We start from the raw sequence: 19,934 nt of genomic DNA, 5'->3' as shown, positions 1-19,934 counted from the left end.
GCCATATAAGACTATGTTGCAATTAAGTTTGTCATCTCACCAAGTTTCAAGGATGCCTGAGGCAGTATATTTGTCCACTTTGGTTAGGATTTCATATTTTTCCCTGTTTGTTTCCCATATTCCTTCACCATTGTCATTTCTTGACAATCTCCAAGTATTTCCTCTGGACTTATGCTGCCTATTTTGTTTCTTGGGCTGTTGTCCTTGACATTATAATTGGATTTTTGATGTCTTCCTACTTTTGATCTAGTTTAATATCCTCCAGATAGGATTTGATGGCATTCTTTCTAGCCTTCTTGATGTGTAGCTTGTTTCTTCCCCCCCCCCTAAAAGTTCTAATGTTGGCAGTGCAGTCTACACTTAAGGAACTCAAACAGGTCTGGGTAGCATCACTTTTTGACTTCCAGAAGTTTGTTGTCTCCTCTTTAGGCCATGTTCTCAGTTGGAAAGATTGGTGAAATATACTTGCAAATCCTCTTATTCCAAGTCTTTTTTTCTGGCAGCATTGTTCATCATCATATGAATCAATAGGAAGGGATAGTCATTTGTGGGTTTGAAGTGTCTTGGCAGTTTGTCTGTCCCATGCTAATATGAGTACCAGGCAAGTAACGCACCTTCTGCAACATTATATCAGCTCTCTGCTGATTGTCAGCTGCCTTCCTCTTGTCAAGAAATTACTCACCAGGGTGTCTTCTTTGTAATGGCATGTGGGAATAACCTTGGAAAATGGGCAAGATACATATAGCCAAGGAAATGGTCAGATAGGCAGCAATGTAGCCCACAGAAATAATGTGGGTATGGGAAATGTCTCAGAAGATATACTGTCAGTATATTCATGAACTGGAATAGGGCTTAGTAACAAGGTCAGCCAATGTATAGGCATAGCAACTAAGTCAGCCAATGGGAGCTGATTGGTGACTGAAACAGTTTTGGAGCCTGGGCGTGGCTTAGCTCTGTGCTCAGGTCTGAAACTGAAACTGCTCTGCTCTGCTGAATTGAAACTGAAACTGTTCTCTCCTCTGCCTGTGTTTGCTTGTACTTGCTACCATGTTGGAAAACCTGTTTTTGGTATTGTATATTTATTTCATGTGTTATATTACATATAAAGAGAAGTTAATGAATCCTGCTGAATCAGTTACCTGTGTGTGCTTTCTGGATTTGATTTCTGCAACAAACTCTGACATATACCTCCCTCCCCATTGTGTCTTGGGCTATAAGGACAATGGGGGACAAATGTGCTGTCAGACTGCTAAGGTTCTGTTACTGTAACCTTAGTATAGAGCTAGTATTTGCACTACACTTGATCTTAGCCAAAAGACCAAGAAGCAACCATTTCTAGGTGTGCTTCTTGTCTGGACTAACTCACAAGGCTGACATTCTCCTTTTTGTTTCCTCGGATTAATAGTTTTTATTTTTTTAATTTTTTTTAAAGATGTAAAATGCTTTGAGACATTTTGTTTAAAAAGTGTTTAAAATATAGAAAATATATCACAGTTCTGTTTACCAGAGCTATTGGGTTGGTAACTTCCTCCTGCGTTTGACCTCCTTAATTACACAAGCAGTTTTTCAGAAAATAACAACAACAACCTTATTGTCATTGTACGTGTATACACAGTACACCCATACAACGAAATTCACTTAACACCCAAAGACCAGGTCCAACAACACATAACAATCCCCAAACACACCCCCACCCACCACAAATTCCCCACCCCTAAACCACCCAAACATTCACACAACAGACCAAGTAATGCTGCCCAACAGCTCACTGATGGTGGCCCTTTAGTTCATTGTTGAGTGCAATTATAGCTCTGGGATAAGCAACTACAATTCAATAATAAGATGTCCCCTAGCTTTATTGTCACAGTTTCTAATCACCCCAGGAATGAGACTGGAAATGTTAAAAATGGCTCAAAGAATATAGTTGAGGTATTGCATCTTCAGCTGGTTTGCTTTGAATGTCTCCATAACAATGAGGGATGGTTTCTGCCAACTTTATTCTCATTATGCCCTTTCCAATCTTTCATAAAGCATCATCTCACTGAAACTTTGCCTTGGACTTCCCTCTGGTGTGCTTTATTGTGTCACTATGCATAACTCAGAGCTCTTTCCTGTTCAGCATAGCTTTAACGCTGCAGGAATTCATTAAAATTCCCTTCCAGAGTCTTCACCCAATTTGGGTCAGTCACTTTGCCTGACAGGTGATCTTCCCTTAATACTCCATAAATGCTCTCCTAGACATTATCCTGAAGGCATTTCTTCTTATCCAGGTAATTCTCTTGTGGCCTTCAAGCTGCAATGTTGGCAAATCAGCATGCCTCTGCACTGTTTTGCCTCCTCCTTCCTGTTTGTGAGAATGAATCTTCAACAAACATGGTGTGGAGATCAGTTGCAATGCAAACCTGGCTATCCCAAAGGTGTTTTTTTCAGGAGGCAACTGGACATTTTCATTTTTTTTTCCTTTTGAAGACATTTCGCTTCTCATCCAAGAAGCTTCTTCAGCTCTGGCAGGATAGTGGGGAATAGAAGGATTTATAGTCCTTGCAGACAGCTGGTAATTTGCATCCTTTAGAGGGTCATTGAAGCACTTGGAGGTTTAGCTGGGTCTTCATGGTCACCTGAGTGGTGCTACTCCTGTAGTCTGCAATATTTTCCTCTGAAAATCCATCCCTACTCCCACACCATTCAAAGGGTGTTCATCCCAAATTGTATAGCTAGCTTTTCTTCTTCAAAAGAAAAACAACAACAACAACAACAAGGAAGTCCAGTTGCCTTCTGAAAAAGCACCTTTGGGACAACCATGACCTGGATGACCAAGAATCTCTACAGACAATGCAAACCTGGGTACCTCAGGTCTCAAATCTAGGAGATTCAATATTATGACAATTTATAAGATGGATACCAGGGTAGCAGCATCCATTGTATGAGCTGTGAGATCAGCAGTTCTGTGAAAGTAGATATAGTCCCCTAAAGAGACTTTTATAAGTAAACTTTAGATATTTAGGGGATAACGATATGATGCAACAGACAGAAATATCTCTTCTGGCACACAGTTAACATAATAACAGAGTTGTAAGGGACCTTGGAGGTCTTCTAGTCCAACCCTCTGCTCAAACGGGAGACCCTACACCATTTCAGACAAATGATTGTCAAATTTTGTCTTAAAACTTCCAGTTGGAGTTGGAGCAAGTTGGAGTTAATCAAGATTCAAGAACATCATATAAGGCATGCAGCATATCTCTGAATTGAATAGAGGCTGGATTACTATAAGGGTAAGATTTAGAATGACACACTCAGGGTGTATCTCTGGAGAATTTCAGCTACTAAGGAGTAAATGATGAAGGCTAAATGAAATGTCTTCATCTCCATAACTTTAACTTTAAAAAGAATATTTTAATTAATGGAACAGGAAAATAATCCTTGAAATGAGTTATTTTGTAATCTGTATTTATGTCTCCATAATTATCACCATTCACTGCACATTTCTGCCACTGATAGACAAGCTTCTTAAAGCTATCATGAAAGAGCTCCATACTTTTGTCTTTTCAACCAAGTCCTGACAACCCTTTCTACCTCTTCATATTCTACCTCTTCTTATTCTACCTCTTCATATTCTACCTCTTCATACCAAGAGCCTTGGTGGCGCAGCAGATTAAAGTGCTGTTAACTAGCACCAGCTGCCTGCAATTACTGCAAGTTCAAATCTCACCAGGCTCAAGGTTGACTCAGCCTTCCATCCTTTTGAGGTAGGTAAAATGAGGACCCGGATTGTGGGGGCAATAAGCTGACTTTGTATAAAAAAAGAATACCCGGGGGGCGGGGCAAAAGCCCTACTAAGCAGGTATATACAAAAGTATGAAGGCTATTGCTTAACGCATTGTAAACCGCCCTGAGTCTCCGGAGAAGGGCGGCATATAAATCGAACCAATAAATAAATAAATAAAATAAAAAAAGAAATATTAATCAAATAGATTTCAACAAAGGCATTCCTTCCATTTTGGGAAAAGGTAGAACTTGTATGGTAGATGGGATATGGTGATGATATCCAACTTTGCAAATGCCTTTTTGGTGGCTTGTATGATGTGAGGGCTAGTGTTGTCACACTGCAGCAAGCTGCTGCTGAACTCTGCTTTTTCATTTTTCCCCCAAAGTTTTGTTGAAATATAGTGCTTTGTGTTGATTATAATGCTAATTTCAAAGAAATCCCTGTGAATAACACCAAACTTGAGCTTTCCTGCCAAAGACTGTGTTTTCCATTCTTTTCTTCAGGTGAAGATTTGTGATGCTATTTCATGGATATTATAGTTCTGGATCATAATAATGAGCCTGTGCAACAGTGGTGGGTTGCTATCGGTTTGCCCGGATCGGGCAAACTGGTAGTGGTGGTGGCAGAAGGCTCCACCCACCTGCCCAGATGTCTCTGCGCATGCACAGAAACTTCTGTGCATGTGCAGAAGCATTACGCACATTACGCAACCAGGATGATTAGGGGACTGGATACTAAAACATATGAAGAATGGTTACAGGAACTGGGCATGGCTAGTCTAGTGAAGAGAAGGACCAGGGGAGACATGATAGTGTTCCAATATTTCAGGGGCTGCCACTGAGAGGATGGGGTCAAGCTATTTTACAAGGCACCTGAAGGCCAGAGAAGGAATAATGGATGGAAATTGATCAAGGAGAGATTCAACCTAGAAATAAGGAGAAATTTTCTGACAGTGAGAACAATCAACCAATGGAACAGCTTAGCTTTGAAAGTTGTGGGAACTTCATCACTGGAGGCTTTCAAGAAGACATTGGACTGCCATTTGTCAGAAATGGTGCAGGGTCTCCTGCTTGGGTTGGGGATTGGACTAGATGACCTACAAGGTCCCTTCCAACACTGTTAATCTGTTAAATTGTCATGATATTGTGAAAAAAAAATCTTTACCTCTTTTGTCATAGCATAAAACAATTGCTGGCAAATTTCAATTCTTGAGCTTTAGTCTCTGCTTTCAAAATACAAGGAACCCATCTTATACAATCCAACGGCATTGAATATCATCAATAATGTGACCGACACATTCCTGGGAAATGCCAGCATTGATAGCCATTTCCTTCCAAAATATCTGTCAATTTCCTTAATTCATCAAAATTCATTTTTTTATGTGAAAATTATTGGTCACAAGTTATCCACTTGATTCTTTAGCATACAAATCAGCTTTTCTCTGTTCATCATCTTTACATTTTTTGATCCAGTGAAGCACAGTATTCACATCCACACAGTTATCATCATTGTACAACTTGCAGTTAGTAGTGAAGTTCAATTGAAGGGAACATCCTTTAATATTGGAGGATTTACTTTTTATCCACCCTCATTTATTACCAGCAATATTTTACTAGAAAGAGGCAGCGTGTCTAGGTTCTATTACTTTGTGGCTGGGTTGGCAAATCATGCTAAATTGTGGTCTTTAAGCCATAAGCTATGAATTATAAATCATACTATCTGTGTTTGCACTTCATGCTAAAGTATATATGGTGGTCTTTCAGGTTTGAAGATACGCTGTTGTGCAGTTCATCTGTGGAAGGGAGGTGGATCTGCAGTCCCAGTTTGGAAGTTTCTAGCACAGTAGGGTCACTGGAAGTCCTTTACTGGCGACACCCAGGGGGAGGGCCTTCTCTGTGGGAGCCCCTGCCCTGTGGAATGAACTGCCCCCAGAAATGTGTAAGATCTCCGACCTCCGTGTATTTCGCTTTGCCCTGAAGACCCTGCTGTTCCACCAGGCCAGGCTATCAATGTAATGATTTTAAATTAGGTGTTTTAAATTTGGGGGGTTTTAAATTTGAGCCGAAACTATTTAATAATTTTAATTATTTTTAATTGATGTTTGTCTTTGTGCTTTTAATAGGTTGTACAACAGCCAGTCCTCCGGGAGAAGGGTGGTATAGAAATAAAATAAAATAAAATAAAATAAAATAAAATAAAATAAAATAAAATAAAATAAAATAAAATAAAATAATAAAATAAATAAAATAAAATAAAATAAATAAAATAATAAAATAAAATAAAATAAAATAATAAAATAAAATAATAAAATAAAATAAAATAATAAAATAAAATAAAATAATAATAATAATAATAATAATAATAATAATAATAATAATAATAATAATAATAATAATAATAATAATAATAATAATTTACTATAGTGAGTGTTATTTGGTGATGCTGCTCATGTTTTCTATCAGTTTTTGGTTGTGCTGGTGTTCAAAGCCAATGGAGGTTTCATAGAACCTGATTCACCAGTGTATTCTGTCAGCAGCTGCAATTTTACTTCTCTTGGTTAAATATCACGGTGGCTTAGGGTGTCTTTCATGGTTTCTTCGTGGCACTTGCATGGTCAACCTTGAGGTCTCTTCCCAGATTCCAGTACACTATACAGCAACTGGCAAGAGATACAGCGGTCATTCATTTTATGATGTATCTCACCATACTCATCTGTACCAGAACTCAAAGCTGGTGGACTTTGCACAATACAAGATCTCTGGATGAGAGATGTGGCCTCATCAACAAAATGAAGGATGAAGTGGAGAGTCCCCCTTGTGAAATTTCTGCAGTTGTTTGTCAGGCCTTTGGTACAGGGTCCAGAATTCACATCCATGTAAGAGAGAAGAATAACCACAAATTTGTAGACTTTCAGCTTTGTAGTGATACAGATGTTGTGTTGACTGAGCACTCTAATATGCACCCATCTCAGTCCCTGATTTGCTAACCTTGGAGTCAATTTCTTTGTACAAAGACCAGTTGCTGAAGATGATGCTTCCTAAGTAGTTGAAACTTTACATTTGTCAGCTGGGTGTCATCAACAGTGATTTTTAGTTCTAAGGGCTCAGTATTTCACATTGACTGGTAAAGTATTTTGGTCTTGTTCAGATGGACAGCAGCATCTGAGAATGTGTCAAATACCAAATGTATTTGTGCACCAAAAATGCACAGCCATTAGCAAGGAGTCTTTTTTAATAACTATATAAGGAGACCCTTTGTACATTCAAGCAAAGATAGAGCTGTCCAATTGGTACCCGATGTATACTCTCTTTCAGACCTTGGACAGCACCTAACAAGATGCAAGTGAAGAACACATTGAATAGAACTGGGGCTAGCACACAAACCTCTTTTACCTCATTGGAAATCAAAAATGAAGCTGATATATCACCGTTGTAAAGAGCCTGCCCTGACATTCTCTTGTAGAGAGGCTGCATCAATTTCACAAATTTCCTTGGACATCTGTAACATCTCAGGATTATCAGAGAAACTTCCTGTTTACAGTGTCAACAAAGAAACTACATTATAATGGTGCAAACACAGTCTGTTTCAAGTCACAAATGAACTATATATTTGCTGAATTCAATTAATTGAATTAATAAATTCAATTAATATATCTTACTGTAGTTTAAGAGGTGTATGTATTCCAGTAGAGTAGAATAACTTCCTAGGATGGAAATTCATACTGATCAACCAGACTCATGGATGACCTGATATGTACACCAGCTAGTGAGTGTTTTGTTACCCACCTTTATTGCCATCACTATATTTATACATCTCCTAGAATTCCAAGTCAGCACGGCAATAGTTGAACATTCTGGCATTTGAAATCCATGCTTCTATAAAATGTAGCTGTTGCTGTTTAGAATAAGGCAGATTCATAAGAAAATCAGGGTCAGGTTTTAATCTGAATCCATTCTTTGTTTTGTAGCATGTGAAGATGGCTATTCCTGAGATTCTATTTTGTGCTTCATGGAGAACCCTCATGACCGTGTGAGTATGCCACCAAAAATTGATAATAAACTGCCATTTAACTTTGAAAAAAGAAAATAACAATCTTTATTTTAGATTGATAGACTCGCCCATTTCCATTAAATTCATTGCTCAATTTTTTTTTAAAAATCAGAAACATAATGAAAAGTTTTGAGATTTTACCTGTTTTAGCATGCTTTCATGCTTATGCCCAAATGACAATTTTTTTGATATCAACAACATTGTGTCTATGGAGATTCTCAGTCGTCCAGGTCATGGTGCTTTTTCAAGAGGCAGCTGGACTTTCTTTGTTTTTCCTTGAAGATGTTTCATTTCTCATTCAAGAAGCTTCTTTGGTTCTCTCTGAAAGTCCAGTTGCCTCTTGAAAAAGCACCTTTGGAACAACAACATTGTGAACAGAGTTGACGTGAATATACAGTACATGGAGAATGATACTGCTTTATCATCACGTGCTTCCCATTGTCTAGAATTATTACCATGCTTTCACACAATAGACATGAGGGTTAACTTGAACACATCCTCATTGCAAACCAATAACATTTGTGGGTTTGTTGTTGTTCAAATAAGAATAGAATTTATGTTTCCATTTTAATGATTTAGCTGATGATAAGATAATGTTCCATGCCAGTTCCAATTGCCCATCTTTCCCCCCTTAGGCCATTATACTCTATGATTTTCAAAATGTAAGCTAAGCAACATCAATTATAAAGTTACCTTAACTTGTTTATTCTGAAAGTATATAAAGATGGTAAGACTGGAAAGGAAGAGATGGAAGGAAGAGATGGAAGGAAGAAATAGAGGGAACTATTAAGTGATAGCAAAACATGCAGAAAATTCTTCTTTCTTTCTTTCTTTCTTTCTTTCTTTCTTTCTTTCTTTCTTTCTTTCTTTCTTTCTTTCTTTTGCTTTCATCTAATGTTTTTGCAGTTCACAACTTCACATATATATTAGAAATGGGTAACCCTTCACTCAGAGCCATAATTCCACATTTTGGTATCTTTCATATGCATTGCCTTGTAACTCAAGTTTCATAACCTTTGGTCCAGATAACCAAATAACAAATATGCTAGCTAAGGGATTATGGAATTTCCTGACACTATGTGTCATAACTATTTTGATGTGTTGGTTGTCTTAGGGTATGCTTAGAGTTCTAGGTAACTGTGCTTTACTTTATTATAGTTGCATGAGCTTACTTTATCTATGAATTTTCCCAAAGTATTACAAACAGTTGCATGAGACAAAAGTGCTGCTCTCTCTGTCTCCAACCTTATTGTCTCCTAGGCAAGGAGACACTTTACTATGGGAGCTGCCATTTGCATAAGCTGCCTTGCATAGGTTTCCATCTAGAAGCTTAGGAAACCTCCTGACTGGGTAATGCGATGCTGGTGAATTTTCCAGGCTTTTCTGCATCAGTTGGGAATTTAGATTATGTCAACAATCAGTGTTTGATGGCTGCATATATTATTAGCTTTTTAAAAAAATGAATATCTGACTCACCCTTGCAAATGAAGTGACCGGTGTGCCTGGGGCCCTAACTTAAAACATATATCATTGTGCAGTTATTAATTTGGGCTGGCACCTCTCTTCTCTTACTTCTTATTTTCTGGATGAAATTCTCACAGCTCTGCCAGTCCCATCTATCACTTGGAGGCAGCTGTACCATTGGCTTAGAAAGGATCCATTGAACACTGTTCTACATACTGTCTCAGCCCTGAGGTAAAATCTGTTACAAGCATAAATCTGTTGTTTTTCTCCCCCTTTTTCCATGAGCTCATTTATCACATGTAACAGGGTTTAAATTTATCCAAAATGCTCCCACAACTAAAAATTTCCCACAAGTAAAATCTGACTCATTGTGTTCTAGTTGGACAAAAAATAAAAATATAATTTAGAACCCAGCAGAAATAGCATATAGGCTCCAGGCAACATGCAAATAAGTGAGCCATTTTTTGAGGCAGGAAATTGATTAAATAAGTAAGCTATACGAGAGATGAGCAAGTCGTAGCCCAAAGATTATGGTATTTTAATTTCTAGCCTTCTCTGAAATCTTGTTGAAATTATATAAGCCTGGCCTGGCTGTATCAGATAATGGGAAATCTCACATACTATCTTAATTTCTATCACCGAATATAGATAGGATATAAGGCCACAACTATATAAAATAAAGCCAGTTTGAGACACTGTGTATGACTCAGTGGAGAAGAGCTGTACACTTCTGCTGTAGGTATGGAGATTCTCAGTCATCCAGGTCATGGTTGTCCCAAAGATGCTTTTTCAAAAGGCAATTGGACTTTGTTTTTCCTTGACGATGTTTCACTTCTCATCCAAGAAGCTTCTTCAGTTCCCCTGTCCTGTCCAGTCATGACTAACTCTAGGGGGAGCTCATCTTCATTACTTAACCAAGGCAACCAGCATTGCCTGAAGACACTTCTGTGGCCATGTGGCAAGCATGACTATACACTGAGGCCAGAGGTGGTATTCAGCAAGTTCTGACCCGGTAGCGGAAATTTTGACTGGTTCAGAGGACCGGTAAATACCACCTCTGACTGGCCCCACCCCCATCTATTCTCTGCCTACTGAGTCCCAGCTGATTGAGAGGAAATGGGGATTTTGCAGTAACCTTCCCCTGAGTGGGGAGGGAATGGAGATTTTACAGTATCCTTCCCCTGCCATGCCCATCAAGCCATGCCCACCAAGCCATGCCCACAGAACTGATAGTAAAAAAAATTTTGAATCCCACCCCTGACTGAGGCACATGGAACACTCTTACCATCCAACTGAAGTGGTACCTATTTATCTACTCACATTTGCATGCTTTCAAACTGTTAGGTGGACAGGAGCTGGGGCAAATATGGGAACTTACCCCATTGCTCAGTGCTCACGTCTCAAACCCAGACTTGTCATATTTATAGCTGATAAGCTCAGTGACTTTAACCTCTTAAAAAAAAACCTAAACAGAAATCAGAAACAGTATCAGAAAAAGGACAGATAGTCCTTAATTTACAACCATTCATTTAGCAACCATTCAAAGTTACAATGTCACAGAAAAATAAAAGTGACTTATGACCAGTCCTCCCACTTTTGACCATCACAGCATACCCATGGATATGTGATTAAAACTTCAGGTGCTTGGCAACTGGTTTGCATTTACAATATTTGCAGTATCTCAGGGTCATATGATTGCTACTTGCAAAATTCCCAACCATCTTTTGACAAGCAAAGTCAATTGGAGGAAGCCAGATTTGTTTAATGACCATGAGATTAATATAACAACTGCAATGATTTGCTTAACAACTATGCCTAAAAAGGTCACAAAATTGGGTGAACTCAGCTTGCTTAGCGATGGAAATTTCTGGTTCCAACTGCGGTTATAAATTGAGGACTATCTATAATGGCAAAGCATGTTTGTATTGTTACCAATAAAAGTACACAGTCACAGGAGCTGAACTTTATTTGTTGAATACCTTCCCCTGTGTGTGATTGTGATATTTTATCTGGAGATATTTTCTAGCTCACTGTTTTTGAGAGATCCGTCATTTGCCCTTCAATTAGATCCAGAAGAAGAATGTATGTACATTGCTAAAGTAAAAGGCCAAGTCCACAGGGCCATGGCTAGTGGTAAAGCACATCAAGGGTAGTTTTCAGCATTTTAAGAAATGGATGGAAAAACTCCTGGCTGAAAGCCTGGAGAGACACTGCCAGTTAATGTTGGCAATGTTGAAATAGCTGTATCAATACTCTGATTCACTATTAAGTAAGCTTCCTATGTTCCATGATCACACCAAGATAACCTAAATGCACCAAAACGTGAAGACTTTTGAGTGGAAGAAGCAGATCAGTCATCAGTTTAACCATGTGAAAAGATGCCGATCAATAGTGCATATGGAGTTCAGGGCAAATGTGAATTTTCTTACACCATCACACCAACCTTCATCTGTTCTTAACGGTAGAAAAGCAACTTCTCCTGAGGCCAGTGAAAGTATCTCCCTAGAGTCTATGGAGATTCTCAGTCATCCAGGTCATGGTTGTCCCAAAGGTGCTTTTTCAAAAGGCAATTGGACTTGTTTTTTCCTTGAAGACGTTTCACTTCTCACCCAAGGAGCCTCTTCAGTTTGAACAAAGTCCAGTTGCTTTTTGAAAAAGCACCTTTGGGATATCTCCCTAGAGATTACAGCAGTTCCAGGAAGTTCATCCTTCCCTCCTCCCCATGTCAAATATTTAGACATAGAAAAGATTGATAGAAACAAAATACATAAAATAAACCATTTAATACCAAATCTGATATAATATGTAATGTATTAGTTTGCTGGTACATTTTCCACTGCCTGTGATGCAGGTTCCTCAGTTTATACTGATTGATTGATTGATTAATTGACTGACTGACTGACTGATCCTTGACTGACCACTCATACCCATCCCATTTAGTGACCATTCGAAGTTACAATGACACTGAAAAAAGTGACTTATGACCATTTTTCACTCTTATGACCTTTGCAGCATCCCCATGCTCATGTGACTTACATCAGTTACTTGACAAATGGTGCATATTTATGATGGTTGTAGGATCCCAGGGTCATGTGATCATCTTTTGAGACAAGCAAAGTCAATGGGGAAGCTAGATTCATTTAACAACCATGTTACCAGTTTAACGACTGCAGTGGCTTAACAAATGGGGCAAGAAAAGTCATAAAATGGGGCAAAACTCACTTAACAACATAAATTCTGGGCTTAGTTGTGGTTCCTAAATCAAGGACTATCTGTATTAGACATATCAATTCTACTTAGAGAAGACACTCATGGAAGCCCATGGAAGCCATACCATATAAGACTTTTTAGATTAGACCCAGCACTTTGCATTGTTCCCAGACAGTGAATGAAAGCCAAAGGAGGGTACCTACAGTAGTTGGTACCCTCCTTTTTGTTATCTACCAACAAATAAGCTGTCATAAAAGTAGACACCTGTATGGTTCATTCAGCCTAAATTCTTCTATTATGATCTAAGTTACTATTGCTGATGTATATCAGTCCAACGTGAGTGGCAACTGGTGTTCCACCTGAAACTGAAGAACCTTTCAGTCATGATCTCCACATGCCAATCTACTAGTAGCCAAGAAGCCAGACTGATCCTCAATTCCACCCAGAATTAAGCATAGGGCTAAAGACTAAAACATAGGGCTAAGATGCTAAAACATACGGCTAAGACGCTGAGCTTGTCGATTGAAAGGTCGGCAGTTCAATGGTTCGAAACCCTAGTGCCGTGTAATGGAGTGAGCCCCCATTACTTGTCCCAGCTTCTGTCAACCTAGCAGTTCAAAAGCACATAAAAAATGCAAGTAGAAAAATAGGGAACACCTTTGGTGGGAAGGTGTCAGCATTCCATGTGCCTTTGGCGTTTAGTCATGCTGGCCACATGGCCACGGAGACATCTTTGGACAGTGCTGGCTCTTTGGCTTTGAAATGGAGATGAGCACCACCCACTAGAGTCGGGAACGACTAGCATATATGTGCTAGGGGAACCTTTACCTTTTACTTTAGCTCCTCTTCAGACACTTTGTCCCCTCCAGACCAGTTAGCCTCTAGGCCAGATTTGGGGTACTATGATCCTTTTATGATTTGTGGACTTCAACTTCCAGAATTCCCACACTGGCTCAGGGATTCTGGGAGTTGAATGCCACAAATCATAAAAGGGCCATAGTTCTCCACCCCTGTTCTAAATAATCAGTGAAGACTTGGTTATTACACAAAAAACGGCTTCTGACATGTAGCTGCTGGAAACTCACACACAGGAAAGGAAGATGCAAACATTAAACTACAATTTACTATCCAAAATAACATATTAGTAGGCAAAACAAATTTAAAGAAAAAAGTATTCCAGTGAATGAAATATTTGTTTAGGATCAGGAAGTGATATTATTTGCTACTTGCGATCATTAGTTGTGGTACAGAAGAATTCAGTCTTCATTCAGACTGAGACATCATATTAGTGTTCGGGGAAGAATGTCAAGAGCTATTTTCCATTTCTACAAAAACCAGGACCAGCAATTATAAGTTTCAGCTACCTAAATTTCATTTAAAGATAAGGAAAAACTTGATTTTAAGATCTGTATAATAGTGGAATACCCTACCTAACAGAAGCTGTGAGTTTTCCATCTCTGGAGGCTTTTAAGAAGAATGGTTTAATTAGTTTCTCAAGAATGGTTTAATTAGTTTTCCTGCACACCGCAGAGGGTCAGATTAAATGTTCCTTCTGGTTCCTTATAATTCCACAATTCTATGATTCTATACATCAACATACTTTTGGAAATTATTAGGAGATGATAGAAGCAGCAGCAGGGATCTCAATAAATACAAGTTCTACCAGTGATGCCTAACCAATCAATAATTTATATAAAATTAATTGATACAATTTGTGCCTTTGGCACTCGTGCTTACCACAATCAAAAGTTTATTGTCCTTTCCTGGTTATGCTCAGGAACATAGTTCAGACTTAAGAGATATAGTATGTAACACATACCCGTATTTTTCGGAGTAGAAGACGCTCTACTCTAGATACACCTACCTTTTTTGGGGAGGAAAAACAAGAAAAAAACCTGCCTTTGCCTCCCAGCATCCATCCAGTATTCATCTGGCCCATTCACCATGGCCCACTCAGCACTGCCATGGCCAATTCACCAGCACCACCCATTTGCCGCCACCCATTTGCCACCACCATGGCCCGTTTGCCACTACCCATTCACCACCACCATGGAAGTCCATTTGCCACTGCCCATTTGCTGCCACCTTTTTGCCACCGCCACCTCCCATTTGGCACAGCCCATTTGCCGCTGCCCATCTGTGGTAACTTGTTTGCCACTGCCACACCCCATTCGGTGCAGCCCATTAACCGCCACTGATCCCCGCCGCCTGGAACTGGATGAAAATCCAACGCTTGGAGGCCAAAAATGGGGCATGCGGAGGCCGAAAATGCGACGCACGGAGGCTGAAAACGGCTGAATGGTGGGGGCCAGTGGGTGGGCGGGCTTTGGCAACATTCGGTGTATAAGATGCACCACAATTTTCACCCACTTTTTTTGGGGGGAAGTGCATCTTATGCTCCGAAATGTATGGTATTTAGTAATTAAACAATGATGGCAAAAATGTGTTTTGGCAAGTTAAACCCAGACACCACTTGCACAACAAATCTTATTATTAAAAATATTTTTATTTATACTCACAAAGCATCTAAAATCTAACTAGTTAAGCAATTTATTTGTAGAATAGCAAAAATAGCAACAAAGGTCTGTTGATTTTATGTTAGGAATTAGAAGTCCAGTTCAGAATATGTTTTTTATTTATTTATTTATTTATTTATTTATTTATTTATTTATTTATTTATTTATTTTTATTCAATTTGTATACCGCCCTTCTCCTAGTGGACTCAGGACGGTGCACAGCCAGAACTAAAACACATACCAATACAAAATTTAAAATTATTAAAAGAATTACATAACTGGCCCAAATTTAAAACAATTCAGTTAAAACCCAATGACAATTTAAGAACTAAAAAGCTAAAAAAAACTAAAAAGGGGGGAGGGGGTTCACGCCAGCCCTGCTTGATGGAAAAGAAAAGTTTTCAGGGCATGGCGAAAGACCCGGAGATCCGATATCCTTCGTATTTCCAGGGGCAAATCGTTCCAGAGGGCAGGAGCTGCCACAGAGAAGGCCTCCCCCTGGGGGTCGCCAGCCGACATTGCCTGGCTGATGGCACCCTGAGGAGTCTCTCTCTGTGAGAGCGTACTGGTCAGTGGGAGGCTATCGGCGGGAGAAGGCTGTCCCACAAATACCCAGGTCCTATACCATGGAGCGCTTTAAAGATGGTAACCAACACCTTAAAGCGCACCCGGAAGACCACTGGAAGCCAATGCAGCTCACGCAGGAGAGGTGTCACATGGGAGCACCCCCTCGCTCCCATAATCCCCCGCGCAGCCACATTCTGCACCAGTTGGAGTCCCGATCCAGAAAGGGACGCAACTGGCGAATCAGACAGACCTGATGAAAAGCCCCCCTGGCCACGGCCGTCATATGCTCTTCTAAAGACAGCCGTGCATCCAGGAGGACGCCCAAGTTGCGAGCCCTATCCGTGGGGGCCAATAACTCACCCCCAATAGCCAGCGATGGCACCAGCTGGCTATATCAGGACGCCAGAAGCCACAGCCACTCGGTCTTGGAAGGGTTGAGTCGAAGCCTGTTACTCCCCATCCAGATCCGCACGGCCTCCAGGCACCGGGACATCACTTCAAGGGCATCGTTGGGATGGCCTGGGGTGGAGATGTACACCCCAACCATACAAATTAAATGAGGCTCCTAAATAGGCTATTTGGTTTCAGGTTTTTGGTTACTGTTGTACACTTGGATCATCAAGAATGATGATCCAAGCAAGGATTGATAAATGGAACAATGTGGTATGAATAGTCCCACTACTATTGGTAGTAAGGTGAACAAGTTTGTAGCAACCATAGCAAGTGTGTAGTTCTTAATGAATCTCTATCTATATGAAGGGAGGTACACAATGGGTTCTACGTTTAATTTTGGATTGCCACAACTATGCTTTATTCTGAGAAAAAAAAGAGTAAGTGAAGACAAAAAGATGGTGAGAGGTTTAGCGGCTACATCCTATGAATAATGGTTAAAAGAATTGCATATGTTTAGTCTAAAGAAAAGAAAATAGAGGGAGCATTATGCAGGTCTACTAATATTTGAAGGATTATCACAGGGAATAGGGTATTGATTTATTCTCTGTAGTGCTCAAGGTTAGAAGAATTAAAAGGCTTTACAGAGACAGTCCAAAATTCAAATTGAGAAGGAATTTCATGAGTATGAAACTATTAATGAGTAAAACAGCCTTCTGGAGATATGGATAATTTATCATGGAGTCTTTCAAAGGTTGAAGATCTTTTTTCTGTTATCTAAGGAAAACATATTAAGCTGATTCTGGTAAAAGTGGGAGAGACCCCAATTTAGAGAGGCAGAAATCTTCTCTATAGAAAGATCAGAAGGTTCAAAAAGAAAATTGCTACCTAAAAGTCGTTTTGGACCAGGCTAAAGTTGAAGTTTTTAAACGTTTTTACCTTTTAAAGTTGAAGTAGTTGGTCAGGGCCTAGGCCATAAGAAGAGACCTCAGAACTTGTTCTTATTAGCACTCATAAGGTAAAGGTAAAGGTAAAGATTTCCCTCGCACATATGTGCTAGTTGTTCCCGACTGTAGGGGACGGTGCTCATCTCCGTTTCAAAGCCGAAGAGCCAGTCCTGTCTGAAGACATCTCCGTGGTCATGTGGCCGGCATGACTAAATGCTAAAGGCGCACGGAATGCTGTTACCTTCCCACCAAAGGCGGTCCCTATTTTTCCTACTTGTATTTTTTACGTGCTTTCAAACTGCGAGGTTGGCAGAAGCTGGGACAAGTAACAGGAACTCATCCCATTACGCGGCACTAGGGATTCAAACCGTTGATCTGCCAACCTTTCCATCAACAAACTCAGTGTCTTACCCACTGAGCCACCACATCTCCTATTAGCACTCATAGATATTCACAAAACAGAGTAAGGTGAACAAGTGGCATGTATGATAGAATCATGAAAACTACACAAAATACACAATTTGTATTACAATTTGCATGGGTGTGCCTTGTGATGCTCCAGGACTTCAGAATGACCTGAAGGAGACTTTAATTTTCAGCCCAGTAAGCCAAGAATGTTGTCATGGTAGAGACAAAGAAAAGAAAACAGGATTGTTTTTTTTAATTGTTTGTTTATTTGTGAACGAACTCTTGCTTAGATTAGCACCTAATCAAGAATATGGGCATCAACAGATCAACATAATCGTCAGTAGATATTTATTTTGCCCAAATATTTACCGTATTCTTCAGAGTATAAGACACACCTTTTTCCTCCAAAAAAGAGGGTGAAAATCTGGGTGCGTCTTACGCTCTGAATGTAGCCCTGACCAGCTTCTCAAACTGAGGTTTCAGAGGCTGAAAAAAGCATCAGAAACGAAGCTTCAGAAAAGAAGCCCCCAAACAGACTTAAAAAAAGCCCCCAAACAGAGATTCAGAAAAGAAGCCCCCAAACAGACTTAAAAAAAAGCCCCCCAAACAGAGATTCAGAAAAGAAGCCTCCAAACAGAGCTTCAGAGGCTTTTTTTCTGAAGCTTTGTTTCAGAGGCTTTCAGAGGCAGAAAAGGAAGCTTTTTTCTGAAACAGAGTTTCAGAAGTTTCAGAGGCAGAAAAAAAAGCAAAAAAAAAAAAAAAAAAAGCAAGGCACAGAGCTCACAACCAAGGAATCTGTTGCTAAAATTCACCTCTGGGAACAGCTGATTGGGGGTATTCTTGGAGACTGATCCACCTGCCAATCAGCTTTTTTCTTATTTTCCTCTCCAAAAGCTAAGGTGTGTCTTATACTCTAGTGCGTTTTATACTTCGAAAAATATGGTAATCAAATGGAGGTTTAATTAAGAGTTTGGTTCATTCTTTTTCTTTATCACTTCATTCATCCCAAATATGTTAACCGGAATATAAATCGAACCAATAAATAAATAAATAAATAAACTTGAGAGATTGTCTCTCTCTAGTTGTTCTTATCCATCCAATCTGATCCAGCAGGATGAGAATGCTTCAGCTAAGGAATGTTAGTTGGTATGCCTTTTCAGCATTAGTGCCTGACCTATGGAAGTCAGGATGGGCCTGATTCTGCTAGTCTTTTCTAAGTCCTTAAAGAACTGATTCTGAGCCTGGGCCTGGGGCCCTGAATGTGTGAAAGGATCTATCTCTTGTCTGTATTACAGTAGTGGCCAAAATTGTGGAAGCCTTTTGGGAAAAGTGTATTTTCTAAAACTAGCCAATAGCACCACTTTTTTCGGAGTAGTACCATGAAATTATATATCAATTGAAAGATAATTTAATCAAGAATGTAAGGCAATAACTTTTATGAAGGATTTGCTATTAGAATAGTAGTTATAGTATAAAGGAGAAAAGTGAAACACGTAGAAAAAAATGAGATATACAAAAATTATCACCATAGAAAAAATGAGATATACAAAAATTATCACCATGTTAGTTAATACTTAGTTAGGTAACCTTTAGCATGAATTATGGCCTTACAACGTCTTCCCATGGAGTGAACCAAGTCTTTTAATTCTGCAGCTGTTATAATGTGAAACCAAGATTGAATGATCGCTTCTATTAACTGGGTTTTATTGCTGGGTCGCTTCTGACTAACAAGTTTCTTTAGTCGGCTCCATAGATTTTCAATTGGGTTAAGATCTGGGCTATTGCCAGGCCATTCCAGCAGTGGAATATGATTATCTTGAAACTCCAAAAATATATATATATTGTGCTATTAGTCATCAAACTTACAAAAATACACTTTTCCCAAAAGGTTTCCATAATTTTGGCCACTACTATAAGCACTGATTATTGTAATGTTTTCTTTGGCTGTTATGCATTTTAATTTATGGATGGATGGTATGTTTTTAACTTTACTTCTACCCGGAGTTATATCTTGAAATGGACAGTTGTACACATCGATTAAATAAATAAAATATATCTAAAGATAAGGAGGAAATATAGGTTTGCTCTATATAGGTTTGCTCTAGTGGCTCAGGCATGAGGCTAGAAACCAGAAGACTGAGTTTTACTTCCACCTTAGCTGCAAAAGTCAACTGGATAACTTTTGGCCTGTCACTCTCTTTACACCTGTTGTGGAGGAAATAGGAAAAGGAAGGAGTATTAGGTGTGATCACTGCCTTGAGTTATTTGTAAAAAAAAAAATAGACAGATAAAAATAAATTAAAAATACCTTTGACCGCCATTGAGATTGTTTTGCTACAAGTTAAAACAAATATTCCTTCCCCTCCTACCAATTCTCATAGGTTTGGAACCTCTGATTCAGTGGTGGGATTCAACATTTTTTACTACCAGTTCTGTGGGTGTGGCATGGCATGGCATGGCATGGCTTGGTGGGTGCGGCAGGGGAAGGATACTGTAAAATCTCCATTCCCACCCCACTCCAGGGGAAGGTTCCTGCAAAATCCCCATTTCCTCCCGATCAGCTGGGACTTGGGAGGCAGAGAATCGATGTGGGTGGGGCCAGTCAGAGGTGGTATT

The 19,934-nt window shown here is 39.4% G+C and overlaps 1 long non-coding RNA gene across 6 annotated transcripts in view; it reads left to right on the top strand.

Moving 5' to 3' along the window:
• The window catches only part of LOC117678220 (uncharacterized), a 68,167-nt gene that overhangs the window by 17,907 nt on the left and 30,326 nt on the right, over window positions 1-19,934 (top strand). For 3 of the 6 annotated variants that reach the window (XR_015728576.1, XR_015728572.1, XR_015728573.1), the window contains 3 exons: window positions 3,175-3,272; window positions 7,734-7,795; window positions 9,418-9,511. This is a non-coding gene — a long non-coding RNA (uncharacterized LOC117678220). The remainder of the gene's footprint in view (window positions 1-3,174; window positions 3,273-7,733; window positions 7,796-9,417; window positions 9,512-19,934) is intronic. The other 3 variants (XR_015728577.1, XR_015728574.1, XR_015728575.1) reach the window with 1 other exon arrangement.

Source organism: Pantherophis guttatus, chromosome 6 (assembly GCF_059756535.1).
Source record: "Pantherophis guttatus breed Tessera chromosome 6, ASM5975653v1, whole genome shotgun sequence".
Taxonomy (NCBI): Eukaryota; Metazoa; Chordata; class Lepidosauria; order Squamata; family Colubridae; genus Pantherophis; species Pantherophis guttatus.
This window is presented reverse-complemented; position numbering and strand designations above follow the sequence as displayed.